At 44.7% G+C, this 21,706-nt stretch overlaps 1 long non-coding RNA gene across 1 annotated transcript; it reads left to right on the top strand.

Moving 5' to 3' along the window:
* The first annotated feature begins 9,623 nt into the window (after positions 1 to 9,623).
* LOC139180989 (uncharacterized) lies at positions 9,624 to 17,940 on the top strand. Its single transcript, XR_011565154.1, has 3 exons — positions 9,624 to 10,422; positions 10,963 to 11,048; positions 15,112 to 17,940. It is a non-coding gene; the product is annotated as an uncharacterized lncRNA (long non-coding RNA).
* Positions 17,941 to 21,706: the final 3,766 nt, after the last annotated feature.

The following is a 21,706-nucleotide window of genomic DNA, read 5'->3' as shown; positions in this document are numbered from 1 at the left end:
CTGATGACACTAAAAAACAGGGAAGCTCTTAATAAGTATGTAACAGGTATTAGAAACCCACATATGTGGTTTCCTCTGTGTGTCTATCTGTGTGTGTGTATCTTGCTCAATGTAAATTATTAGAGTCACTGGGCTTCTTGCTGGCGCAGTGGATAAGAATCTGCCTACCAATGCAGGGGACACAGGTTTGATCCCTGGCCCAGGTAGATTCCACATGCTGCGGAACAACTAAGCCCGTGTGCCACAACTACCAAGCCCACGTGCGGCAACTACTGAGGCCTGTGCGCCTAGAACCTGTGTCCACAGCAAGAAGCCACTGCAGGGAGGAGCCCATGCGCCACAACAAAGGGTAGCCCTCACTCTCTGCAACTAGAGAAAGCCCACATGCAGCGCAACCAAAAATGAGGACCCAGCACAACCAAAACCAAAGTCATTTAAAAAATAAATTTTTAGAGTCACTGAAGTCAAGTATTAGCCATCATCCAAATAGGCACTGATTTACAGGAGTGTAATGCAAATCAATTAGATGATTAAACGGAGGCTGAAGAAGGGAAGGAGATTTGCCTAAGGTCACTCCGGAAGTTAGTAGCAGATATAAGACTAGAACCCTAGTATTGGCCTGGGAGAGGCTGCAACTCTCCAAATATTCTAGGATGCTAATGAAGAGTAGAAGGGACAAGAAAAAAGGATCTCAAAATGACAGACTTTCAAGAGGCACCTCTCTAAATGACCCGTCATCAGATATATTTTTAAAATATGCATTCTTAAAGAATATATCAAGAGAAGGATGGCTTGGGACAACTAGCTGTCTCACCTGACATATATCTCTGCCCATCTCAAGATTTAGTAGATGGCACTGTGGGCAGAGTAGGCTCTACAGGAAAGGTACCCTTCACCTCTCCTTTCCAAATCTAGACTTCACTTTCCCTCAGTTCTCCTCTTCCCAGGCCCGAGACCTGGCCTGTGAGGAATACTATAAACACCCAGGCAGATGCTTTATCTGTGGCACTGATTCATGAAATACAAAACTGTTGTTTTTCAAGACTCAAATGAATTCAGTACTCATTCATCTTCTCCACCTGTGCAGGCACAGACTAAAACAAACACACAGACTGCCACCTAGGGGTTATTTTTCAGTTTAGTTCAGTTCAGTAGCTCAGACCTGTCTGACTCTGTGCGACCCCAAGGACTGCAGCACGCCAGGCCTCCCTGTCCATCACCAACTCCTGAAGCTTGCCCAAACTCATGTCCATCGAGTCAGTAACGCCATCCAACCATCTCATCCTCTGTCATCCCCTTCTGCCACCACCTTCAATCTTTCCCAGCATCAGGGTCTTTTCCAGTGACTCAGTTCTTCACATTGGGTGGCCAAAGGATTGGAGTTTCAGCTTCAGTATCAGTCCTTCCAATAAATATTGAGGATTGATCTTCTTTAAGGTTGACTGGTTGGACTCCACTCACTCCAAGGGACGCTCAGGAGTCTTCTCCAACACCATAGTTCAAAAGCATCAATTCTTCAGCACTCAGCTTTCTTGATGGTCCAACTCTCACATCCATACATGACCACTGGAAAAAACCATAGCTTTGACTAGATGAACCTTTGTGGAAAGTAATGTCTCTGCTTTTTAATATGCTGTCTTGGTTGGTCATAGTTTTCCTTCTAAGGAGCAAGCGTCTTTTAATTTCATGGCTGCAGTTACCATCTGCAGTGATTTTGGAGCCCCCAAAATAAAGTCTGTCAGTGTGTCCATTGTTTCCCCATCTATTTGCCATGAAGTGATGGCACTGGATAACATGTTCTTAGTTTTCTGAATGTTGAGATTTACCCTAGCTTTTTCACTCTCCTCTTTTACCTTCATCAAGAGGCTCTTTAGTTCCTCTTCGCTTTCTGCCATAAGGATGGTGTCATATGCATATCTGAGGTTATTGAAATTTCTCCCAGCAATGTCGGCAAAGAGAATGCACTGGTCATAGCAAACACCCTCTTCCAGCAACACAAGACATGACTATACACATGGACATCACTAGATGGTCAATACTGGTATCAGGTTCATTATATTCTTTGCAGCTGAAGATGGAGAAGCTCTATACTGCCAGCAAAATCAAGATCAGAAACTGACTGGCTCAGATCATGAACTCCTTATTGCCAAATTCAGACTGAAATTGAAGAAAGTAGGGAAAACAACTAGACCATTCAGGTATGACCTAAATCAACTCCCTTACGATTATATAGTGGAAAGGACAAATAGATTCAAGGGATTAGATCTGAAAGAAAGACTGCCTGAAGAACTAGGGTCGGAGGTTTGTGACACTGTACAGGAGGCAGTGATCAAGAACATCCCCAGGAAAAAGAAATACAAAATGCAAAAAGGTTGTCTGAGCACTCCTTAGAAATAGCTGAGAAAAGAAGAGAAGCTATAGGCAAAGGAGAAAAGGAAAGATATACCCATCTGAATGCAGAGCTCCAAAGAATAGCAAGGAGAGATAAGAGAGCCTTCCTAAGTGATCAATGCAAAGAAAGACGAGAACAATAGAATGGGAAAGAGTATAGATCTCTTCAAGAAAATTAGAGATACCAAGGGAATGCTTCATGCAAAGATGGGCACAATAAAGGGCAGAAATGCTATGGACTTAACAGAAGCAGAAGATATTAAGAAGAAGTGGCAAGAATACACAGAAGAACTATACAAAGAAAGCTTAATGACCCAGATGACCACGATGGTGTGATCACTCATCTAGAGCCAGACATGCTGGAATGCAAAGTCAAGTGGACCTTGGGAAGCATCACTACGAACAAAGCTAGTGGAGGTGGAATTCCAGCTGAGCTGTTTCAAATCCTAAAAGATGATGGTGTGAAAGTGCTGCACTCAATATGCCAGCAAATTTGGAAAACTCAGCAGTGGCTACAGGACTGGAAAAGGTCAGTTTCATTCCAATCCCAAAGAAAGGTAATGCCAAAGAATGTTCAAAGTACTGCACAATTGCACTCATCTCACACACTAGCAAAGTAATGCTCAAGATTCTCCAAGCCAGGCTTCAACAGTACGTGAACCATGAACTTCCAGAAGTTCAAGCTGCATTTAGAAAAGGCAGAGGGACCAGAGATCAAATTGCCAACATTTGCTGGATCATTGAAAAAGCAAGAGAGTTCCATAAAAACATCTACTTCTGCTTTATTGACTATGCCAATGCCTTTCACTGTGTGGATCACAACAAAATGTGGAAAATTCTGTAAGAGATGGGAATACCAGACCACCTTACAGGCCTTCTGAGAAATCTGTATGCAGGCCAAGAAGCAACAGTTAGAATCAGACATGGAACGACAGACTGGTTCAAGATTGGGAAAGGAGTACGTCAAGGCTGTATATTGTCACCCTGCTTATTTAACTTATAGGCAGAGTACATCATAAGAATGCTGGGCCAGATGAAGCAAAAGTTGGAATCATGATTGCTGGCAGAAATATCAAAAACCTCAGGTGTTATTTATAGTGGAGGGGGCGATGGTCCAAACATTTGCTGTGTGCTCACGCTTGGCAAGCACTTTCCCTACAAGGATCTTAATTTCCTCGCCTATAACATGAGAGTGTTGTCCTGGAACAGTAGTTCCCAAACTCAGCTCCACAAAAATCTGTATGCTTTTAGTCATTCATAATCTGGGGCACACTGCCCCTAGATATTCTGGTTCAGAGGTGTGGAGTTAGCAAAGTCAAGGCCTGGACAGGTGTGAAACAAGAACAAAAACAGTCCCCCAGGGCTTCCACAGGCCCCATGTAAGAAATCTGTGATGTAGATGTTAAAAGGTGCTCCTCCAACAAGGTAGCCAGGTATCCTCACTCTCGGGCTCTGAAAGCCTTTAACAGTCTAATGCAAGTTGTGAACTATCAATAGATGTTAATATCACGCAACATTCTCAAAGGCGTTTGACCATAGAACCAACACCTACTAACAGTCCAGGCACAACAGCATTTTCCAGATCACAGTTAAGAAAACCCTAGATTAGGTGTTTTAGCTCAGACTGTCTAAACAAAGTATCATACACTAGGTAGCTCAAACTACAGAAATCTATTTCTCACAAATTTGGTGGCTGTTAACGCCAAGATTAAGGCACCAGCATATGATGGCCTTCTCCCTATGTCCTCACATGGCCTTTCCTCAGTGTGTGTAGGCAGAAAGAGATCACTCTGTCTCTTCCTCTTCTTATAAGGCCATTAATCCTGTTGGATTAAGACTGTCCCCTCATGACCTCTTTTAAATTCATCTCTAAAACTTTTTATCTTCAAATATAATCACATTAGAGTTAAGTCTTGAAAAGACTAATTGGGGTGAGGAGTGGTTACACAAGTCAGGCTATAGCACTAGAAGATATCCAAGCCCACTCTGAGCCTATATCCTAAGATTCTCAGTGAACCATTTTGTCCTGACGAATCATTGTTCACAATATGAAGGAATTTCCTCTGGGAAAATAGTATAGATAACCTCAGTTCAGTTCAGTTCACTCAGTCGTGTCCGACTCTTTGCAACCCCATGAACCGCAGCACGCCAGGCCTCCCTGTCCATGGTAGACTGCCGAAGTCCACCCAAGCCCATGTCCATTGAGTCGGTGATGCCATCCAGCCATCTCATCCTCTGTGGTTCTCTTCTCCTCCTGCCCTCAGCCTTTCCCAGCATCAGGGTCTTCTCAAATGAGTCAGCTCTTCACATCAGGTGGCCAAAGTATTGGAGTTTCAGCTTCAACATCAGTCCTTCCAATGAATACCCAGGACTGATCTCCTTTAGGATGGACTGGATGGAGCTTCTTGCAGTCCAAGGGATGCTCGAGAGTCTTCTCCAACACCACAGTTCAAAAGAATCAATTCTTCGGCGCTCAGCTTTCTTCACAGTCCAACCCTCACATCCATACATGACCACTGGAGAAACCATAGCCTTGACTAGACAGACCTTTGTTGACAAAGTAATGTCTCTGCTTTTTAATATGCTGTCTAGGAGAAATCTGTGTACAGGTGAGGAAGCAACAGTTAGAACTGGACATGGAACAACAGACTGGTTCCAAATAGGAAAAGGAGTATGTCAAGACTGTGTATTGTCACCTGCTTATTTAACTTATATGCAGACTACATCATGAGAAACGCTGGACTGGAAGAAGAACAAACTGGAATGAAGAATGCCAAGAGAAATATCAATAACCTCAGATATGCAGATGACACCACCGTTATGGCAGAAAGTGAAGACCTCAAAAGCCTCTTGGTGAAAGTGAAAGTGGAGAGTGAAAAGTTGGCTTAAAGCTCAACATTCAGAAAACGGAGATCATGGCATCCGGTCCCATCACTTCATGGGAAATAGATGGGAAAACAATGGAAACAGGGTCAGACTTTATTTTTTTGGGCTCCAAAATCACTGCAGAAGGTGACCGCAGCCATGAAATTAAAAGATGCTTACTCCTTGGAAGGAAAGTTATGACCAACCTAGATAGCATATTCAAAAGCAGAGACATTACTCTGCCAACAAAGGTCCATCTAGTCAAGGCTATGGTTTTTCCTGTGGTTATGTATGGATGTGAGAGTTGGACTGTGAAGAAGGCTGAGCACTGAAGAAATGATGCTTTGAACTGTGGTGTTGGAGAAGACTCTTGAGAGTCCCTTGGACTGCAAGGAGATCCAACCAGTGCATTGTGAAGGAGATCAGCCCTGGGATTTCTTTGGAAGGAACGATGATAAAGCTGAAACTCCAGTACTTTGGCCACCTCATGCGAAGAGTTGACTCATTAGAAAAGACTCAGAAACTGGGAGGGATTGGGGGCAGGAGGAGAAGAGGACGACAGAGGATGAGATGGCTGGATGGCATCACTGACTCGATGGACGTGAGTCTCAGTGAACTCTGGGAGTTGGTGATGGACAGGGAGGCCTGGCGTGCTGCGATTCATGGGGTCGCAAAGAGTCAAATACGACTGAGCGACTGAACTGAACTGAACTGAAGTTGGTCATAACTTTCCTTCCAAGGAGTAAGTGTCTTTTAATTTCATGGCTCCAATCACCATCTGCAGAGATTTTGGAGCCCAGAAATACAAAGTCACCCACTGTTTCCAATGTTTCCCCATCTGCTTGCCATGAAGTGATGGGACCGGATGCCATCATCTCAGTTTTCTAAACGCTGAGCTTTAAGCCAACTTCTTCACTCTCCTCTTTCACTTTCAGCAAGAGGCTCTTTAGTTCTTCGCTTTCTGCCATAAGGGTGGTATCATCTGCATATCTGACGTTATTGAAATTTCTCCCGTCAATCTTGTTTCCAGCTTGTGCTTTCTCCAGCCCAGCGTTTCTCATGGTGTACTCTGCATATAAGTTAAATAAGCAGGTGACAATATACAGCCTTGACGTACTCCTTTTCCTATGTGGAACCAGTCTGTTGTTCCATGTCCAGTTCTAACTGTTGCTTCCTGACCTGCATACAGGTTTCTCAAGAGGCAGGTCAGGTGGTCTGGTATTCCCATCTCCTTCAGAATTTTCCACAGTTTATTGTGATCCACAGAGTCAAAGGCTTTGGCATAGTCAACAAAGCAGAAATAAATGTTTTCCTGGGACTTTCTTGCTTTTTCAATGATTCAAAAGATGTTGACAATTTGATCTCTGGTTCCTCTGCCTTTTCTAAAACCAGCTTGTACATTTAGAAGTTCATGGTTCATGTATTGCTGAAGCCTGGCTTGGAGAATTTTGAGCATTACTTTGCTAGCGTGTGAGATGAGTGCAATTGTGTGGTAGTCTGAGCATTCTTTGGCATTGCCTTTCTTTGGGATTGGAATGAAAACTGACCTTTTCCAGTCCCGTGGCCACTGCTGAGTTTTCCAAATTTGCTGGCATATTGAGTGCAGCACTTTCACAGCATCATCTATTAGGATTTGATATAGCTCAACTGGAATCCCATCACCTCCACTAGCTTTGTTCATAGGGATGCTTCCTGAGGCCCACTTGACTTCACATTCCAGGATGTCTGGCTCTAGGTGAGTGTGAGTGATCATACCATCATGATTATCTGGGTCGTGAAGTTCTTTTTTGTACAGTTCTTCTGTGTATTCTTGCCACCTCTTCTTAATATCTTCTGCTCCTCTTAGGTCCATACCATTTCTGTCCTTTATTGAGCCCATCTTTGCATGAAATCGCCCCTTGGTACCTCTAATTTTCTTGAAGAGATCTCTAGTCTTTCCCATTCTATTGTTTTCCTCTATTTCTTTGCATTGATTGCTAAGGAAGGCTTTCTTATCTCTCCTTGCTATTCTTTGAAACTCTGCATTCAGATGCTTATATCTTTCGTTTTCCCCTTTGCTGTTCGCTACTCTTCTTTTCACAGCTATTTGTAAGGCCTCCTCAGAGAGCCATTTTGGTTTTTTGCATTTCTTTTCTTGGGGATGGTCTTGATTTCCGTCTCCTGTACAATGTCACAAACCTCCGTCCACAGTTCTTCAGGCACTCTGTCTATCAGATCTAGTCCCTTAAATCTATTTCTCACTTCCACTGTATAGTCATAAGGGATTTGATTTAGGTCATACCTGAATGGTCTAGTGGTTTTCCCCACTTTCTTCAATTTCAGTCTGAATTTGGCAATAAGGAGTTCATGATCTGAGCCACAGTCAGCTCCCGGTCTTGTTTCTGCTGACTGTATAGATCTTCTCCATCTTGGCTGCAAAGAATACAATCAATCTGATTTCAGGGTTGACCATCCAGTGAACTCCATGTGTATAGTCATCTCTTGTGTTCTTGGAAGAGGGTGTTTGCTATGACCAGTGCGTTTTCTTGGCAGAACTCTATTAGCCTTTGTCCTGCTTCATTCTGTACTCCAAGGCCAAATTTGCCTGTTACTCCAGGTGTTTCTTGACGTGCTACTTTGGCATTCCAGTCCCCTATAATGAAAAGGACATCTTTGGGGGGGTGTTATTTCTAGAAGGTCTTGTACATAACCTCACAGAGGTGTATTTTCAAAGTGTTCTTAGTGCCTCCTTTGAAAGAGGTTGCCAAAGAACAAAGTATTACCATGATGACCAGTCCTTTTGGGTGGGGGCAGGGAAGTTGTCCTTTCTACGAATACTGGGACCAAAACAAAAACCAATATTCAGAACCTGCTCAGAACGCTAGTCCATATCACGTTACCACTTCTAACTCAGATGGTGTCAAGCCATGCCTTATTTATCATCATGTCAACACAAATAATCAATAAACGATCTGTAACAGGAATAGAAATAGAAAAGAGTTTTCTTTGAACCAAACTAAGGACTATAGCCTAGGGAAAAACTTATCAGTAACTCTCAGAAGCTGTGCTGGAGAAGCATGGTTTTCATCACAGCTTTGTATCTTTTCAGAACAAAGAACCATCAAACAGCAACATGCAGGGGTACATTCCTTCAAGATTTCAAAAGGGATAGATTAGCACGTACAAGAGAGAATCAGTAGGACCTTGGTATCTGGGAAGAAAAACTTATCTTTAAAGGAATACTAGCATAAGCATCATAGGAGAGGGTAGCATTTATCCCTACCTTCAAAGTGGACATACTTTACTTCTGGATAATGAATTCTTTTCTTAAGGGCTAAAGCAGATGTACACTGCATGATAAACAGGTCATAAGACAGGCTGTTCTAGTTAGCATAAAGTTCAAGCTAAATCACATATAAGCCAGAATGATTTCCCAATACCTCAATTGTGAAAATTTCTTCCTTCAGTCACAAAGTTGTACTGATCCCAAACAGTGGTCTCAAACTCTAATCCTGCATCTCAACTTTGCACAACATTCAAGTTGTGGGCTATATGCTTATTTTCTCCTCTACCCTCCTGGAGGTAGAAAGGAGATTCCATTTATTTTCTACTCCTCTTAGGATATGGAGAGAGCACACTGAGCTGAAATTCTAACCCCTTGCAATTCCGCAGATGTTTCCTTTACACCCATTTTTGATTGTGTCCACCCTAGGGGATTAGAAGGGATTCATACACCTTGAGTAAGCACATGCCTTCCATACTGACTTTGTTTCTATATATTGGCTCATGGCTTTTTATGAGTCCATATTCTGCTTGTGGGAGTCTGCTTCTAGGTATTGGCTCATATTTCCACATACAGACTGTGGTAAATTGACTGAAAAAAAGGCCACAGCAATTCCTCCTGTTCCTGGATGTGCAGCCCTTTGCTTATATGTTGAAGGCAGAGCTGAGGATTTGCTGATGGAGTTAGTGTGGGACATGAAAGAAACAGAGGAGTCAAGGAGGATGCCAAGGTGCTTGGCCTAAGCAATATGAAGAAAATAACTCTCATTTACAAAGGGGAAGAAGACAAGAGGAAGAACAGAGTTGGGAGGGGCAATAAAGCAGTCAGTGAGGAAAACCTTCATGAGTACCAAACCTATTTTTTTTTTAAAGTAAACTTATAAACTCCGAAAAACTAAGATTCCCTTAAATGTTCCTATATATATGCAATATATTAAGTAAGAGTTCAACTAAAATCCCAACTCCAAACAGGTGAGTTAATTACATATTTTCATTTGGAACAAGAGTCACATCCCCTTCGGGTTGAGCTGTTGTGGGTATCCAGGGAGGCTGACCTGTAGCACTGTCTCATAAAAACACATGATTTGTGAAAGAAATTGGAGTGCCATTGCCCTAAGTAAACAGTGAATTATGTGCATATATGTGATGATGATGTCAGAGAAAGTAACTTAATGATCTGAGTGTTAATTTGATTTTCTGGTATTGGTAATAGACTAAAAGCAAATGCCTCTGGTAACATCAGATACCCCTTCATTTTTATCTTTTCAAAGCTGATGCAGATGACCAGATGATTATTTTCTTTCAGTCTTTTAATATAGAAAATTAAGAGATTTCTTAGCATTCAACCTTGCTTACATTCCCTGGTCACGGTGCACTCTTTGAACATGCAGCTCTGGATTATGCTGGCTAGTGTTTGGGGCTTTCCCATTAATGATGCAGGCAACATCTGCAGCGTAGGTGCCAATAATCTGTCTGAGAGATGCATGAATAAGCAGGGAAATGTGTTCACAGAACCTCATGCAAGCCAAGGAACTCAGAAGGCCAAGTGAGTGGCGGGCTCAGCAGGGAGGGTGGGCACCTGGCTGACTCCTCTGCTCCAAGTGCAGAGGGCCTCGCCCCCATCCTGTAAGATGCAGAGTCCTGGGCCCTGGCCCCTGCCCTTCACCCACTGCCCGCCTGGGGAAACCTAGGCCCTGCCCCTCGTTTCTGATCCCGCCTCCTTATGGCCATTAGCCCCGCCCATCCGCAGCCCTCTTCTCCCGCCCCTTCAGTCCTAGCTCCGCCTCCACATTGCGCCTGCGCACTTGCAACCATCTGCTCTTGAGCGCAGGGCCTGCGCAGGCGCCAGTAGGGCTCTCAGCCCTGCCCACCCCGGCCCTGGGCCCGCCTCCATGGAAACCGCAGGTGAGGCTTGGTGTGTCAATTAAGATCAGAATGGTAGTGGGATTTCATGGTGTTTGGCAGTCTAAATGCAAATGCCTCAGGTAAAATCATACCCACTGACCTGAAATAGGGCCAATGGGAGATGGCTTACAGTCTTTTGTGACACTCGTTCTGTAGCAGGAGAGGATAATTAAGGGATACAAAGTTCCAGCTGCAATTAGAGAAAAAGAGAAGTGATCTGAGCTTTGCATCCTGATGAACCTCTGGGGCAGGAAATGAGACACTGAAGCTTGAGGCCCTCTAGACTGAACGGCAAGAACAGAATTGCTGCCACCTTCAGCCCAAGATCTTTATGACACCCAGCCACCCTGAAGAACTACAGGCAGAACACACTGCCAGTCTTACTCTCCTTTCCTGTGGGGATGGGGGGGGGGGGGGGGTGTAACTGACCACAGTAGGGCTATTTGCTGGGAAAATGTTTTTTTTTTTTTTTTTCATATTTACTAATTTGGCGGCGCTGGGTCTTATTTGTGGCATGTGGAATCTATTTTCCGAGCCAAGGATCGAACATGGGCCCCCTGCATTGGAAGCATGGAGTCTCAGCCACTGGACCACCGGGGAAGTCCCTGCTGAAATGTTTAAACTTGGTAAGTTATACGTAAGACCTGCAATTTTAGTTAATTGCATTTCTAATTCCAGTTAGAACTGGAAAGTGTATCCATATGTTTAAAGAATAAACAATGCCAAAAAACTCTACCCACTTAGCTAATTTAATTCTGCTATTACAAAATCTTTATAAGACCTAATGGTGTGGCATAATAAAAGATGTCTCAGGCACAAGGGACCGAGATTCTAATGCAGGCTTCAGCAGGAATTAATTGTGTGCTTGCTGCTTCTAGTTTGGTCCTACTGACTTCTCAACTAATCTTCTCTGAAACCATGCTGGTCACCCTACCTCTCCTTGCCCTTGGGAATATCAGAAGATTTCTCCACGATCCCCAAATATGCATTCATGGCCTTCATGAAGTGGCTAAAAGTATCACTTCTCATAGGGAGGTGTTAGATCACCTGCTACCTTTAGGGGATTGGGCTTCCCAGGTGGCTTGGATGATAAAGAATCTGCCTGTAATGCAGGAGAGCAGGGTTCGATCCCTGGGTCAGGCAGATCCCCTGGGGAAGGGAATGGCAACCCACTCCAGTATTCTTGCCTGGAAAATCCCATGGACAGAGGAGACTGGCGGGCTACAGTCCATGCAGTCGAACAGAGTCGGACATGAATGACTGACTAACATTAAGGGGAATACTTCCCTGAACAAAGGGGGGAGCTTAACAAAGAGGGGAACTTTTAGCATGGCCTGGAGACCCCATCCCTTTGCCACCCACTCCTGTTCTTAACACATCAGCCTTCAGAGCTTAATGCTCCGCCCTGGTTCAGGTGACAATGCCCATGAGAGAGCCGCAGCTTCCCTGATCATGCTGGTGTTCATTGTGAGTAAGAAACACATACAAGTGAGATCTTCTGAAGCAAATGGATTTTATTGGCAGAACACAAGTATTTAACAAAATACAAGAAACTTAAGCAACAAATACATTTTAAAGACACAGAAATGAGGCTAGCTCAGGGAAACTCAGCAGTATGTCTTTCTCTCTCTCTCTTTTTTTTTTTTTGGCCATGCAATGAAGCATGTGGGATCTTAGTTCGCCCACCAGGGATTGAACCCCTCCCCTCTATATTCGAAGCACGGAGTCTTAACCACTGGACTGCTGGGGAAGTCCCAACAGTATGTCTTTTTACATTCTCTTCAGTAAAGGTTACTAGTGAACCTTTGCAGGCTCTCACTCATTCTTGTGGGTCTAGTCCCAAACTATAGCAAAAGTATTACTGGCTCAAATAGGATAAGATGAAAAGTATACCAAACCAAGTAGCTTCGCCAGGAAACTCGGTGACACAGAAAATAGAAGGCTGTGGGAAGGTTTGAGAGAAAAAGAGGCCTGCTAGAGAGACCAATGAGCCTGAGACAGGGCCTTCCACCCTGTGGAATACAAATACAGCGCACACACATGTTGACATGCCCCCATGGGTACACAATTTTTAAAGATTTCTTGAGTAAGCACAAAAGCATATATTACAGAAAATGAAAACAACCCAAAGTCCAAGCCATTCCCAAAGGCACAATACCCAAAGTCAATTTCTGGTCAAATGACCACTCGCTGATGTCACAGGGTCACTCCTTGAGCCGAAGTCCTCCACATGAAGTTGACGACTTCTGTAGAACTGCTGTGATTCTATGAAATTCAAAACCCTACGGACTAAAGGTTAACCTTATACACCACTAATGCAAATACTATGTATCCATAGAAAAACCAAGGCAAAACCAGAACACAGAAGCTGTAAATGGCATTACCCATTTCCCCAAGGAGAAACAGTCTTCCCTCTCAGTTCTAAAGTCTAAAAACACTTGGGGGTGGGCATTCATTTGTGATCATGGAAGAGTCTTTTTTATTATGTTTTTAAACCCCTTCATTGAGGTATGAGGAATGACTGCCATACAAAAAAAAAGTACACATTTAAGGTATACAATCTAATGAGTCTGGAGATAGTTTACATCCATAAAGCATCTCCATAATCTATATCATAAACACACCCATCCACTCTGAAGTTTCATTCCACCTTCGTAATTTATTGTTATATGGTAATAAAAACATGACTGAGTAAGATCTACCCTCTTAACCTTTCCAGTACACATCAGTTCTGGGGTCCGGAGGAGATGCCCAGGTGCTTGGTTCCTAGCTTTAACTATATCCTATATCCTGTAGCTCAGTACTCTGACAATCTACTAGAGGAAAATCTACAACAGGCCTTTCAGCATTCTGGAAGGTGCTCTGTCTGACTGATTGGGAGAGGCTGAGTAAACCAGTGAATCTCCTTAGGATTCACTGAAGTGATCCCACTGCTGTTCCTTTCCAAAGCTGATGAGAAGTAGGACAGTAGGCTTGCACATGAATAAGGAGAGGCGAAGGAAGCTCAGAAAGCCAACCCAAATCTAAACTGTGAGGTGGCCTGGCTGGCGACGCTCAGTAACCCATTTTGTGTGTGTGCTGGAGTCAGCATAGTGGACTGGGAGGGCAAATTCAAGTCCAGACGGATGAAGAGACCATTCACATTGTACAGGAATGCACCTATTTTGCTCATTCTGTCCACTCTTTTGGACAGAGCTGCACACTACAATTCCATAACTAAAACTCTGCAGGATCTGAGTCCTTGCCTCCTACCAAATATTCGAGCAGGTCCTGTGCACCACAAGACACAGAAATCGGCCCTCTGCCAATTGGAGATCAAATCTCTGCTCCTTCAGAGCTCTTGAGAAAGGGATGGTGAGAGATGAAGTTCAGCTCCACTTGCAAGCAGACTGCTGACATCAGCAGAGCGATTTAAACCATCTCTAAACAAGGTTTGTGGTTTTAATCCTCATCCTGAGTGATCCTATTGATCACAGAGAATTCCCCCTGAGGACATATGTATGGGTAAAAAGCTCCTAGAGGATAAGCAGTTGCTCATACTTTTTACTTGTCCTTCAGGAGCTCTTTCCACAAGTTCCTCTTGAGGAAGTTCTCTGCACAGGTCTGACTATGGCTAGGACTTTGGAATCAGCACTTGGAGGGAGGGTGAAGATACCCAGGGGTATCTCACGGGGAGCACATTGTAAGGGAAACTAAAATAAGGAAAATGAAACTGCTCATGCTGAAAAGGGACAAGACATTCTTTCTTGCCTTTCCTAAAAAACGGTGGAATACGGGTCAGTTCTTTGTCTGACTCTGCTGCTACTAAATCACTTCAGTCGTGTCTGACTCTGTGCAACCCCGTAGACAGCAGCCCACCAGGCTCCTCTGTCCCTGGGATTCTCCAGGAAATGGGTTGCCATCTCTGACTCTCTGCAATGTATGCAAATCTTTTCTGTAAGTTAAATAAGCCTCTTGGTAATCTGAGAAACCAAGAGTGTTCCGTCAGGGACCTGGCAGCAAAAGCAGTGACCAAGAGCCCATAAAGCTACAGGAAAAGGGCAGAAAATATCGCTGCAGAAAAACAATCAATAGTGTAAGCAACAGCAGTTCCTTCTCAGAACTCCCTTAGATTACATACTGTGCAACAGTACAGCAGGACAGAGAGCTCCCCTTCCACAACAGCTGTTTTCCACGGGTCTAGGCCACACAGAACAAGGAAGAGACAGCCAAGCCTTCACTTGCAGACAAAATCACAATTCACTTGGGAAAATGGACAATAATCCTGTTCCCGTAGTAAATGTCCTAGTTTACAAGAAACCCGTATTTTCTTATAGTATACCCATCAGGGTCCATTATTATCTTCTGTCCCTCAGCTGTGCTAACCCAAAGGAAGGCCACAAGAATGGAGAAAGGAGACAGGAAAAGAGCCCTGAACCCACAATGCCCACCACAGTCGTCACACCAGAGACCGTTGTCCTCCCCACTGTCAGTCTTTCCTTATACTCTCAGAGCCTCCTCCTCATAGCCCTGCTGGGCCCAAATTTCCCTAATCAAGAGAAAGCAAAAGCCTGAAATGGGGAAACCATGGGACCTTTTCCCTCCCCACATTGAGCTCCCCTTTCCTCTCCCCGACTCCAGTAGCACACCACCACAAACAATGCAGAACTGTCCCTCCACTGTTGTACCAACACCACTTTCTTCCTTCAGAATGCAGAGAAGGCCCCTTGAGGCAATGTCACCCCCATCAACAGGAAGACCCAAATGGAAGAGAAGCCACCAGCAGCCAGCCTTTCTGCTAGAAAGGCTTTCTAGCAGACACACAGAGGGGAGAGAGAGCCACAGCCTGGGGGTGTAGCCCTCTCCAGCAAGAGGAATACAAGGGCTTCATGCTCCAGCTGGGGCACCTGACCCCAGAGGTTCCTGGACATCCAGGCTCATCGGCATATGCGCAGAAAGAAGCAAATGGCCCCGGATTCATGGACAGTTCATTGACAAGACCCATCGGACCTCTTTCTTCCACACAATGTGCAGAGTGTGCTCAGTGGAAGAGTGCAGAAAGTGAACGTGGAAAGTTCCAACCACATTCCTACAGAGTTGGGACTCCTCGGGAATCCCAATGTGCCCTCGCTCTGCACAAAGGCACAGAATTCTGACATCAGGCTACCGCCAACTTCTGCCCCTGACTCAACATTTCCCATGCCCCACATGCTGCCGTTGCCAATATGCGCCTCCTTTAGGAGTTTACCAAGGCACCTGAGGTGTGTGAGTGTTGAAGGAAGAAGTGTCTGGCTGCTAGATCACTAGAACACACCAGCAACAGCAGCTCACTTTCATGTGCCTCTTTATGGCCACAGGTAGTCCCAACAGAAGAGTTGAGTGGTCTACTCAACCAAGTGTAGTCACCATCAGTGGGCACCTCCCGGGAGACTCTCTCAGACTACTGCTCTAGGCCACAGTATAGGAGGGGGAAAGCTCACCTTTCCCCAGATGCTTTTGACAGCCTAAGGCAGTGCATAGACTGAAGCAGGAACACAAGAACATCCCTAACAGTGAACTCCAAAATTCTGAGGAATGCTGTAACATAGGGTAAAGCCTTCATCATCAAAGTCTCACCTTTGCCACAAAGTAATCCACTCTCATGTCACACTCAGCGATGTGCACTATTATCTTCAGTCCCCATGCTACAATGATCCCAGGCAGTACCAGGGACTGAGAAATAGGTAGCAGACACTTTTGACCACAGAAAGTCCAATGCACCTTTCACACTGAGGGCCTATGTCCTCCTGTCCAGCTTTCTCCTTGTGCTCTGAGAGCAGCTCTATAGAGGGTCACTCTTCCCGGCCCCTTCCCCACCTCTAGGCTTTAGGAACCCCAACGAAGGTCCGTATGTAGTCAGTCATTCCATCTTTCCTGATCAGGGGCGTGCTTTCCCCTTTGAGCCCCTAATCTCTCCAGTACTTCTCCTGAAAAGAACCGACAATCAAAAGTGGCTGAGAACCGCTCACGAAACTCATTTAGTTCAAGACTAAATTGGTACAGCTACTATGGAAAACAGTATGAAACTCCCTCAAAAAGTTAAAAACAGAACGACCGTCTAGTCCAGCAATCCCACTTGTGGTGTGTATCCAAAGGAATACCTCACACCAAGAATTTATGGAACATTAACATTCCCACGAGTGAGTAGACATTCACTGAGGTACTGTCTCATGAGCCTAAGTGACATGGCTGGCCTAGGAATGAATTCCTGGAAAGGAACCAGAAACCCAGATTCCATCTCAAATTCAGAAAAAGATTACCTTCTCTTTCCATGAGAGCCCTGATTTGTGAGACTGTCACCAATTTGAGAGTCACCTTTGTGGAATCCTCAACCTTGTGACTTATTTTTAAGTGCCCATACACAGAAGATTTACTGACTAAACCATCCATTTAGGTTTTCTTGACCCCTGCCTCCAATGAAGTCAGCTAAGATGACTTTGATGGGCAGTGGGAACAAGTGTGTATGGAAGGGCAAGAAGACCTCACGGTTATTCTTAAGTTTCACAACTGTTTTGACTAGGAAATAAGCCAGTTTTGATCATCATCATGTCACTTGGTGAAGGAACATGGGCCTAGGACAGGTTTTTCTAAGTATCTCAGGCTTCAGGTTTTCACTGAGTAGGAAACTATCACCATCCCCATCTTTCACAGCTTTAAAGTAATTTCACCAATTACAGGGATAAACAAAAAGTCTTTAAACATGCCCTCTAAAGACTACACACTTTAGTTTCCAATCACAAGGAAATGTGCATTTTCTTTTAACCTTTGGTGAATGAAATTCAGGTTCTGTGATGCCTCCTTCTGGATAAAACCCATGCTAATAGAGCAACAGAGGAGCCCGAGGTTTCTATGAAACTAGAGGTTAGAAGTGTCTCTGAATGCACCTTGGAAGAGTTCACATTTCTATTTAGCGCTTTCCCCCCACCCCAACTGTGAAAACTCTTCCACACATTTTCAACAAATTAACCACTGCCCAGGAAAGAAGTAACTTTACACAGACAATGAAAGAGAGACCTTTTCGGCACTGCCAGTTAACAAGCACCTTCTTGGTGCCTGAACTTGGTGCTGAGCCACATCAGCTTCGGCATAAGGCGTCAGAGATGGCCAGAAAAGAAAGTTGCTCAGAGCAAGGCAAAGTGTGAGTTGCTGGGCTACCTCTTGGCATCATAGCAGGATTAATGAGGCTGGTTTCCAAGAAGGCCAGTAATATCTGAGGAAGTTTGCTGGCCCTGTGAAAGGAAACAAACGTTTGGTTGAAATGGGGGTCTGGACATGTAGGGAGACGAGCTAAATGAAGCCACAATGTTCTGTTCCCATATTCTGGAAATGGTGTACTAATTCCCTCCGTACCTCCTGTGTGCTGAGTGCTTTACAAAAACCATACAAGAGATATCCCTGAGAGCAAGGTTTGATTCCCATTTTGCAAATGTGGAAATTGAGGCTCAAAGATGACAGTAAGAAAGAGTCAGACTCAGACAATAAAATTTATTTTTAATGAAACACGATGCATTGTCTCAGCAACACCTGCAAAGCAAAGCAAAGCAAAAAAAAAAAAAAAAAAATCCTGACAAACTGTGGAAAGGTAAATATTTAATGAAGTCCTGACCCGCATATTACTTGAATTGTTAGCCTACACCTCCAGGACCCCTGCAAAGTAAATGCCCACCCACTTATAGAGGGGATAGACCAGCAGACTATCATTCTCTGCCACTCACTTGGTGTACAGATCTTTCTCCCCTTTCCTAAAGAGAGCTGGCTTTAAATTACATTCAAATCCATGTTCCCCTACCTGAAAAAAAACCAGCACTCCCACAGTCTCTGGATTCCTGAAGTTTGTTTTTCACAATCCCATCCAGTCCAGCCTGCTTCTGCCTGGTATTACAAGTGTCTTCCAAAAGGATTAAAAGACAGATCAGAGCTCTGATGTGAAAATGGCAAGATCAGGCTTTTTGGAAATGTGATATTCTAATAAATTCAGTACGTCTGTAATAATGGCACTCACGGTGAACTGGAAAAAGATGCCACTGACTAGTTTAAGACATTATAAACAGTGTCTGAGCAGCACTCAGGGAGTGATCCTGACATTGTTGGAAGTTCCGATCTTAGAGACTCAGGGAAGACATTTCAACACCATGTTAAATAATGTTACAGCTGATGGGATGGATGCTACCCTCCTCCCAGCATTTGTGGCCCCACATAACATAAGGTTGCACTTACTCATCTGGCAGGTCTGGACAGCTAATTCCGGGTCCACTCTCTTCTCATTACAGGCCTATCGGCTGGCCAGTACTAGATTTTTCCATCACAGGTCCTGAAGGAAACAGTGATTATACAGATCTACAAGGAGACTTGCTTACAGATGGACAGCCTAATACAGCTGCAGGAAAATTAGGTAACTTGCAAGCTCGTAACATGAGTGGCTGGGGAAAACTTCCCCTTTCCCTTATCCACAAAACACCAAGGCAGCCAAGGGCCGTCAGCTGTCCTAACACCGCACGCAGTCCCTCAGAGCCTTACTGTCTCGTTTCACGTGGAAAATAACAGAAATACCCTCAATGGTGAAGAAAGGTCACAAAAATGGCCAAGATCAACATTTGAACCAATCCCCGGCAACGATATATCCACCCCAAACACCCTACAATAGAAAGCAGAATCAGCTCCATGGTGGCCGCCAGTCACCAGACTGTCTGGCACCCCCACCCACCCAGCCAAAAGCACCCGCCCTTCCCTCTCTTTAAGCCGCAAACACTACAAAGCATTAAGACTATAACTGGGAAGGAGGCTCCGAGACCCACATTTAAACCAAGAAAATCTTCTTCAAGTTTCAGCATGCCGTTACAATAATGCCCAACACCAAACCCGGAAGTGCCTGAGAGATCTTCTCCGCCATCCACCCAGGAGCCCGCAGACACGTCTGTCAAAGTGTCCGTCAGGACACAGCATTTACCTGACTCTCCACTCACACCGCAGACAGCCAAATACGAATAAAGTTAGTAAAACTTACACTTTTGTCATTTCCGGAAAGGGAGCCGCCATGTTAAATCCTAACCGAGGAAAACGGTCTACGGAAGCCCCATAGCACAATCCAGACAGTCAGGAGCTTAGGCACGTGCTAGGGCTTCTTCCGCCTTTCACGCCCCCGCCTCCCAACATCGTCATTGGTGGGCCTGCGATGATTGATGGGGACAATGGCCATTCCTCTCAGCTAGGTCTACTGGTGGGAAACTGTCCATTTCCCAAGGCCCAGCTGACGTCATGAAATCCCTGCTCGTATTCCTAAGTCTTTCTATATCCGTGTCCATCCCTCAAGGCCTAGCTCTACTTCTTAGGCCTTTGCACATACATCATGCTTTGTTTCTTGTCATCTTAGTCTTTGGAAAGCATGAACATTCCATTTACCCGGGCCTAGATCAACTAGGTCCCCCTCCAGGAAGCCTTGGAGAAGGCGATGGCACCCCACTCCAGTACTCTTGCCTGGAAAATCCCATGGGCGGAGGAGCCTGGTAGGCTGCAGTCCATGGGGTCGTGAAGAGTTGGACACGACTGAGCGACTTCCCTCTCGCTTTTCACTTTCATGCATTGGAGAAGGAAATGGCAACCCACTCCAGTGTTCTTGCCTGGAGAATCCCAGGGACGGGGGAGCCTGGTAGGCTGCCGTCTATGGGGTCACACAGAGTCGGACAAGACTGAAGTGACTTAGAAGCCAGGAAGCCTTCCAAGTTTTACTCCTTCCAGGCAAAATGTGAGTTCTTCATATTAGATACGGACATGGAGATGTATCAGAGCAGAGATGCAGAGGACTTGTTTCTGAGCCCTGGGGTCAGATAGTACTGGGCTGTGCATGTTGTGTGGGACCCAAGGCTTGCACCTGGATATTTTGCAAGTCAGTTCAGGTTGCAGACATTTGGGGAAGACCAGGGAACACTGACAACAGGCTAACTCTTAGAAGCTTGCTAGGATTGGTACGACCGTTTTCAGGAATTTCATATCCTTTCCTGCTTTTCTATCTCTGAAAATCTTGTCCTTCCTACAAGGCCCAGGCATAAATCACTTCCCTAACTTTTTCCTGAATTCATGTTCCCACCCTAACCACAAGAGTTATTTCTCCTATTGCTATAGGAAGAAAGATATGAGGATTTCATATCTCTGCTGCAAATGTCACTAAGCTTCACAGTTATCCAAAGTGAGACTGGAAGCCCCCTTCCTTCCAGGAGGCCTCTTGCTGAGAGATTTCTGCACCTGCTCACAATTTGTGAATTGTACAAACGAGAAGGCGCAGTTCCCCTAGGCTTGACTACCTTGAGTGTTTAACTCATCTACACTCTACATGACGTGTGGACCACATAGGCACGGTGTCCCTTAGCTGGAATGCATGGTCACAGTGCACAGTGCTCCTAGGAAAGGTGATCTAATGCTAGCACTGTCCCTCCCATGGGAAAGATCATTTGAGGCTTCGTGGTGTGCAGTGTTATGCAGCAGTCCATGATGTTGCCCTACACACTGTGACGGCTAATTTTATGTGCCAACTTGACTGGTCATGGAGCATCCAAATTAAACATTATTTCTGGTTGTATCTGTGAGGGTGTTTCTGGATGAGATGAGCATTTGAATCGGTGACTTAGTAAAATAGATGGCCTTCCCCAATGTGGGTAGGCATCATCCAATCCATTGAGGGACCAAATGGAACAAAAGCAGAGAAAGGAAAAGTTCTTCCCTTTTTTTCCCTATCTCGCTGCCTGAGATAGAACATTTCTCCTAGTTTTCTCCTTCTCTTCAACTAGGATTCACACCACCAGCCCCCCTGGTTCACAGGCCTTCAGACTGGGACTGAATTATACCACTGTCTTTCCTGGCTTTATACCTTGTAGGCAGGAGATTGTGGAATTTCTCAGCCTCCATAAATAGGGAACTAAACTCAAGATAAACCTCAAGATTATATATATATATATATTGGCTTCCCTCATAGCTCAGTTGGTAAAGAATCTGCCTGCAATGCAGGAGACCCAGGTCTGATTCCTGGGTCAGGAAGATCCCCTGGAGAAGGAAATGGCAACCCACTCCAGTATCCTTGCCTGGAGAATCCCATAGGCAGAGGAGCCTGGTGGGCTACAGTCCATGGGGTCACAAGAGTCGGACATGTCTTAGTGACTAAACCAACAGCCAATATATAGATAGATAGATAGATATAGATAGATGGATATAGATATAGATAGATAGATTTAGATATAAAATGTCTCTTATTGGTTCTGTTTCCTTGAATAACTCT

The sequence above is a fragment of the Bos indicus genome, chromosome X (genome assembly GCF_029378745.1).
Source record: "Bos indicus isolate NIAB-ARS_2022 breed Sahiwal x Tharparkar chromosome X, NIAB-ARS_B.indTharparkar_mat_pri_1.0, whole genome shotgun sequence".
NCBI classification, from domain to species: Eukaryota; Metazoa; Chordata; class Mammalia; order Artiodactyla; family Bovidae; genus Bos; species Bos indicus.
This window is presented reverse-complemented; position numbering and strand designations above follow the sequence as displayed.